Source organism: Pseudorca crassidens, chromosome 1 (genome assembly GCF_039906515.1).
Source record: "Pseudorca crassidens isolate mPseCra1 chromosome 1, mPseCra1.hap1, whole genome shotgun sequence".
Taxonomy (NCBI): Eukaryota; Metazoa; Chordata; class Mammalia; order Artiodactyla; family Delphinidae; genus Pseudorca; species Pseudorca crassidens.
The window spans coordinates 113,436,305-113,443,482 of NC_090296.1; positions in this window are offsets into that span (position 1 = coordinate 113,436,305).

Sequence of the window (7,178 nt, forward strand, 5' to 3'; positions counted from 1 at the left end):
AAAGTATAAGTCAATGGTCCTGTATGGAGACCTGCACCCAATGATTAGAGAATATACTTTTTTAAAAAATTGCACATAGAAACTACAAAAACTGACCAAGTACTAGGTCACAAAGTAACACACAACAGATTTCAAAGAACTGGTACCACACAGATCTCATTCGATGTATTTAAAGTCCCCTGATGTTTGGAAATGGAAAACTCTAAACTCCCAGTAAACCCACTGTTGGACTGCACCCTGCAGGCCTTGCAAGCCTTGTAGTAGCCCAGCCTCCAGGCCAAAGAGTTCGGAGACAGCCAGACATTAATGGTTTATTGGACAGGGGATCTTACATGTACAAAACAAAAGGTATGGGACTTCCCTGGTGGCGCAGAGGTTAGGAATCTGCCTGCCAATGCAGTATACACAGGTTCAATCCCTGGTCTGGGAAGATCCCACACACCGCGGAGCAACTAAGCCCATGCGCCACAACTACTGAGCCTGCGCTCTAAAGCCCACGAGCCACAACTACTGAGCCCATGTGCCACAACTACTGAAACTCACGCGCCTAGAGCCCCTGCTTGCCACATCCAGAGAAAGCCTGCGAGCAGCAACAAAGACCAAACGCAGCCAAAAATAAATAAATAAATTTATTAAAGAAACAAAACAAAAGGTCCTGGAGAGATGCTACTTGGGGGAGAAGTAAGCTGCCATTTATAGGGGGAATTGAAGTCAGGTTGGCTCATCAGTTACCAAGGAAACCAGTGGCTGGGGCAGGGGACAAGCATGTAGATAGTTACTAATTAAGTCCTATAATTAAGACAATTGGATGGTCATGTGAGTGAAGCAGGGCCTGGTTGAGCAGGGGATGTACAGAGACCAAGAGAACACCCATCTAGAATGGCCTGACCATACACCCACAGTGATCTGCTCACTGTCCCACTGAAAGTATTCACCTTTCAGGGGGTTCTCCCCAACTCTCCAAGATCCCTTTCCTCTGAGAATTGTGCCACGTCCCCAGCAACTATGACTGTATCATAGGACTGCCCTTTATACTCCACTCCCCACTATGGCCACAGTTGTTTGGACTAGAGGTACAGCCCCAATTCGAAATGAGACAATCAGAATCTCCAAGGAACCGGGGCTTAGGTCAGGGCTCTTCATTAGCTTTAAGAGATGGCCACCACTTCTATGAACCCTGGGGAGCAGAGAAAGCTGATCTGCAAAGAAACTAGGGGTTCCTACAGAGAGGAAAGACCACACAGTAAGAGGGAGAGACTGAAAATCAGACTGACTAGAGAGAGGGACTTAGAAAGAGAGACAGTCAGAGAGACAGGTTGACAAATAGAGAATGTAGAACAAGACTGAGTTAAATTGAGAATGATGAAATAAAATTCATATTTCATGGCAAAACAAAATTTAAACAAATCTTTTTCTCTGCTTGTTTGGGTTTCTTCGCTCCCCTTTAGTGTGTATTGTACATCTGCATTAACCAGACCTCCTTACAAGATAACATTTCTTTTTCTTTTTGCCATGCCACGTGGCACGCAGGATCTCAGTTCCCTGACCAGGTGTTGAACCTGTGCCGCCTGCAGTGGAAGCACAGAGTCCTAACCACTGGACCACCAGGGAATTGCCTAACATTCCTTCCTAATCTTATAAAAGGTCACACCCCTTAGGAGATAACCTTCCTTCTTATTGCACAGCATGGGCTCTAGGCATGCAGGCTTCAGTAGTTGTGGCACACAGGCTCAGTAGTTGTGGCTCATGGGCTCTAGAGTGGAGGCTCAGTAGTTGTGGTACATGGACTTAGTTGTTCCACGGCATGTGGGATCTTCCTGGACCAGGGCTCGAACCCATGTCCCTTGCATTGGCAGGTGGATTCTTAACCACTGCACCACAAGGGAAGTCTGGCACAGCCAAAATTTAAAAAAAAAAAAAAAAAAAAGGCAAAAAGAAACAATTTCTGGCCTTAAGGGAAAAAAAGTCCTCCTGGAAGGAACTTGCCTTTCTCCTCCCAGGCCTTTGAGATGAAAATGTTTTACCTGGTCTTCTCCAGGAAATCTTATCTCAGGCCATCTTTTTAAAAGGCAAATTTCAGAAGGTAATTCTTATTTAAAGAATGGAGGAAAGATAGTTTGAAACTTGACTTATCAAGGACAGATACAAATCTTAAGTGTCTTCTCTATAAATATTAGTAAAAAAGGGTTTAGCCATCTAGACAGATGACCTTGATTTGTTCCATCAGCCAGAAAACCAATTTGAATCTAACCTGTTTTTTAATTGATTGGTTTTATATTGTCAATGAAAAAATCATCAATAGTCAATCTAAGGAAGAAATGGGAATTTTTATTTAAGCCAAGCTGAGGATTATATCCCAAGAGAGTCTTTCAGAAAGCTCTGAGGACTGTTATGCCTGTTAGAGGTTAAAGAACAGTTATATGTTTTTGAGACAAAGGCTTATATGTCAAATGATGTATTACTGACAGTGTACACAATCCAGATCCACAGTAAAAAGCGTGGGTCATGGGTCGTTCATTGTGGCCCCTTACAAGATTAAGAAGGAAGGTTATCTCCTAAGGGGTTGTGACCTTTTATAAGATTAAAGAGGAATGTTAACTCATAAGGAGGTCTGGATAATGCAAATAAACAATATGCACTAAAGGGGAGGAAGGTAGAGGCCCCAATGGGCAAGGAAAATTTTTATGTTTAAATTTTTCTCATCCTGCCACAAAATATGAATTTTATTTAATCAATTTTCCCATTTTGATAATTAATCTTTAGATAGAAAGCATTAGATGATCAAATATTTGTTCCCTCAATGTCAGGGTGGTTGCTTATCTGCCCTGGGTCTATCATGTCCCTTGATGTCAGGTCTTAATAGCTCTGTTCTTTCTCTTTTTTTTAGGGGGTTGTATTGGTAAGATGTCTGGCAAGGACTAATGGTCAATTCCAAGTTGTTCAATATGATTTATGCCAATTTAATCTTGCTTGTGCACTGTGAGTGTTCATTAATGTATAGAGAACTGTAGATGTGATCAAAATTGACAGGAGCAGCAACAATGTCATTAGTAAATGTTTAAGCCAAGATCCTCCTAAACCAAACCATTTTCCCAGTATTCTTCCTAAACTGGGAAGAGGACCATTCAGAGCAGAAATTTGATTATTCATGTGTCATAAGATGAGTTAACAAATATCTCAGCCAAATGGTCATACCATTGGAAAACTGATAGAACCCAGTGTGCTCACAATAAAGGCCGATTGCAGGGGCTGTTTCCAAGACGACCTGTAGGTGACCTTGAGCTCAAGGGAAACCAACTGTGCATCTTCCTAGCCAACCTGGGGAGAGCCAAGGCCATAAACTTGTTCCATAAATTCACTAGATCCTGTTAGGAGCTACCCAATATTTAACATCTAGTGAAAAGGATTACTTTTGACCAGGTTCAGAACAGTTGTCATTAATTGGCTGAGTAAGAGGGTCCCACTTAGTGATATTGGCAGTAAAATTAGCTTGCATGGTACTAGAGTTTCTTTCTTCTAAAATAAAACTGCTAAGAGCCATCCAATTAGAGCCTTTGGAGAGGAAAATCCACCAAGGTAACCTAGGAGTACTGGACATAGGTAATTGGCCACAAACCCAGAAATTGGATTGATTTTTGAAACTTGCAAATGATTGGGCCCAAGGAAAAAATACATTTGGTTAAAAAGCAAAAGTGTGAGAAATTGTCTAAGTAATTAGTATACAGGCCTGGTCTGGCATCTTGGGTCAGCTGTCTACTTCAGATTTCATCTTCTTCTTGTCCTGGTCTGGTAGTGTTTGTCTTAGTTAGTCAAAGTTGGGTGTTAGAAACAGGAGTTGCCGTTCACTCAGGAGAGAAGGCTTGATATGGTACCTTTCAACATGGCTGTAAAGAGTCCTTTATCTGATGTCTTTTCCAGTATGCATTATCCCCTGGTTGCAGGAGACACAACTGATCTTCATCCAAAGATAGATGACTGTGATAAGCTTCAGAAATAAACTTTACAATAATATAACATAGCAAAAAGGAGTCATCTGAGAAGTGAGTCTTTAGCAGTAAATACAGACCTCAATTAACAAAACTAGAATTTAATATCTACTGAAACATATTTTTTTCTAAAATTACCCTCATTTCTACCAAATATAGTCAAATTCAGACTAATTTGTTTGCAAAATAAGTCTGGTTTTTATAAACTTAGCCTGATTATTTACATAAGTGTAACTGATCACGTAGGCTCTTTTAACTTGGCTGTGCTGGAACTTTTCATATGGAATTTCAGATTAAGCTGTTGTTTTGTTTTGGGTTTTTTTGAGGATTACTTTTTTAAAATAAATTTATTTATTTATCTGGCTGCGTTGGGTCTTCGTTGCCGCGTGTGGGCTTTCTCTAGTTGCGGCAAGCGGGGGCTACTCTTCGTTGTGGTGCGTGGGCTTCTCCTTGTGGTGGCTTCTCTTGTTGCGGAGCACGGGCTGTAGGCGCGCGGGCTCAGTAGTCATGGCTCGTGGGCTCTAGAGTGCAGGCTCAGTAGCTGTGGTGCATGGGCTTAGCGGCTCCTCGGCATGTGGGAATCTTCCTGGACCAGGGCTCGAACCCGTGTCCCCTGCATTGGCAGGCGGATTCTTAACCACTGCACCACCAGGGAAGTCCCTCAGATTAAGCTTTTAAAAGGCCTCTCAGGGGCAGGAAAGCCATACCAAGGGCTTGTCACAGATTCCACCTGTGATATCTATAGATTTTGGTGAATTCCTCTCACTTCCCCCCAAGTACCTTGAGACTCCTGTACCTGTTAGCAGGTAGCCATCCTTATTTGCCTGATAAAGTTGCTGGGAAACTAAGAGATTCCAATTTCTGGAGGGATCAGGTAGAGAGAAAAGACATGTTTCAGTTCTATTTACAAAGGTATAATTTACCAAATTGCCATAAGTCATAATCAGCTTGAGAATGATAGCCTAGATTCTGATGGCTTTGCATTTCCTGGTTCTGGTCCTTCCTGATGCCTGTTGGTACCCCTGTTACTTATAACCAAAAGTATTCCACTGTGCGGTCCCATCTTTACTCCCTTAGCTCTAGCTGATCCCTTTGCCTGGAACTCCACCTATCCTGCACTGCTTCCAACTTGGCTTGTCTAAGTTCTCTCAATCCTTCAAGACTGAGAGATCTTGGTGACATTTTTCTCTACCAACTCAGCTGCCGGAACTCTCCAAACTGTAGAGAGCATTCTGCCTGGAACGTCCTTGGTTGGAAACAGAAGCAGCCTGATTGGCCCCTCTGTCTTCCTGCCTGTGCCCTTCCTCCCTGCCATCTGGTGTCTGTCTTCTTACAGTTCACTCTCAGTAACTGAGTTATCAGCCAGTGCACAGCAGTCTGAGACAAAAACCCGGGGCTTTTTTGAACTGAACATTTTGTCCATCCAGTCTGCAGAGTCTCCACAGGGGAAGGGAACACCCAATGAATCATCAGCTGTTTGTTAAAGCAAAAGCATCTTGGGAACTGTGCTCTTAGCCTCACTGAAAATCATGAAAAGGACTTTAGAGGTGGTTTAGATTCAATCTAGATAAATCCTTCATTTAAATTTTTTCCTATTTATTTACTGATAATTTAGATATAATTTACACATAACATTGTATTAGTTTTAGGTGTACAACCAACCCCTTCATTTATTTATTTGTTTATTCCTTTATTTAGGCTGTGCCGCACAGCCTGCGGGATCTTAATCTTTTTTTTTTTTTTTTTTTTTTTTTGCGGTACGCGGGCCTCTCAGTGTTGTGGCCTCTCCCGTTGTGGAGCACAGGCTCCGGACGCACAGGTTCAGCGGCCATGGCTCACGGGCACAGCCACTCCACGGCATGTGGGATCCTCCTGGACCGGGGCACGAACCCGTGTCTCCTGCATCGGCAGGCGGACTCTCAACCACTGCGCCACCAGGGAAGCCCGGGATCTTAATCTTAATCAGGGATCGAACCTGAGCCCCCTGCAGTGGAAGTGCAGAGTCTTAACCACTGGACCGCCAGGGAAGTTCCCCAACCCCTTCATTTATAGGTGAGGAAAATGACAACCAAAGTCAGACAGCTAGCAGGGAGCACAACTGTCTTTGGAAGCAAGATGTTTAGAAAGTAGGTGTCATGAGCTCAACTCAATAGTGTTTCCTGTCTGAAAAGAGAGGTATCTACCATCCCTTCCCAGCCTCCACCTCCTGGTTTTGCACAAGCTTGTGCCCCTTGCTCCTGACAGCCACACCTTCAGCAAGCCAGCTCCTAGCTATCATTCACACCTCAAATTAAATGTCACCTCCTCTAAGAAGCCTCCTCTGACCACCGTCCCCTCCAAATCTGGTGCCACTATGTGTAGTATATTTTATATACTCATGAAGGCCTGTCTACTTGCACACATGGGTTTGCATAGAATAGGCACTCAATAAATGTTTGATGACTGAAGAAAGAAAAATCAAGTACCAGCTACTGCTTGCTGGGATCTATTTATTCAGGCCCTCAATGGAAAACAGAAACGGAAGGCCATAAGTTGGGAGCCCAGTCAGCCCACCTTTCCCAGTGGCCTCTTTTGGTGAGTTTGAAGGGAACTGGATGGTCAGGTCGAAGCAGCACATACTCACTCCCGAAGCAGCGAGGCATCTGTGCTGTAGATAGCTGAACACAGACCCCTTCAGTCAAGCTTCCCAACCCCCAACCCATGCAGTCAGTGGGAGCCACTCCCTGGGAAGCATAGTCTGGAAGTAGGTCAAGGAGCAATCAAAGGCCACTAGGCCCCAGCCCTACATACACCCACTTTCTCAGAGGTCATGGGGATGCGGTGCTTAGCCAGAGAAATTTCTAATTGATTATGAACCAAACCCCTGGGAGCTGGGCAGATGCTGATCCAAGAGTACAAATCCAGGCCAGACCAGAGGTGGCCAGAAGGAACTGCACTGGGCCAGCCGGGGGATCAAGGAGAGCTTTTTGTCCTGATTGTAAATGATGCCCTCTCCTCCCCCAATCCCCTTGGCCTCTTTCCTAATAGACTCTGGAGAGGTTGGGAAAGAGGCAATCAGTGCATCTTACTCAACCCTACATCCCTGGCTACTGATGCCTCCAAGATCACTTTGGCACCATCCAGTGGCCTCTTGATTTACTGTTTTAAACCAAACATCTTTTCCAAAAACAAAAAAAACCCTGTCCTTTTGGA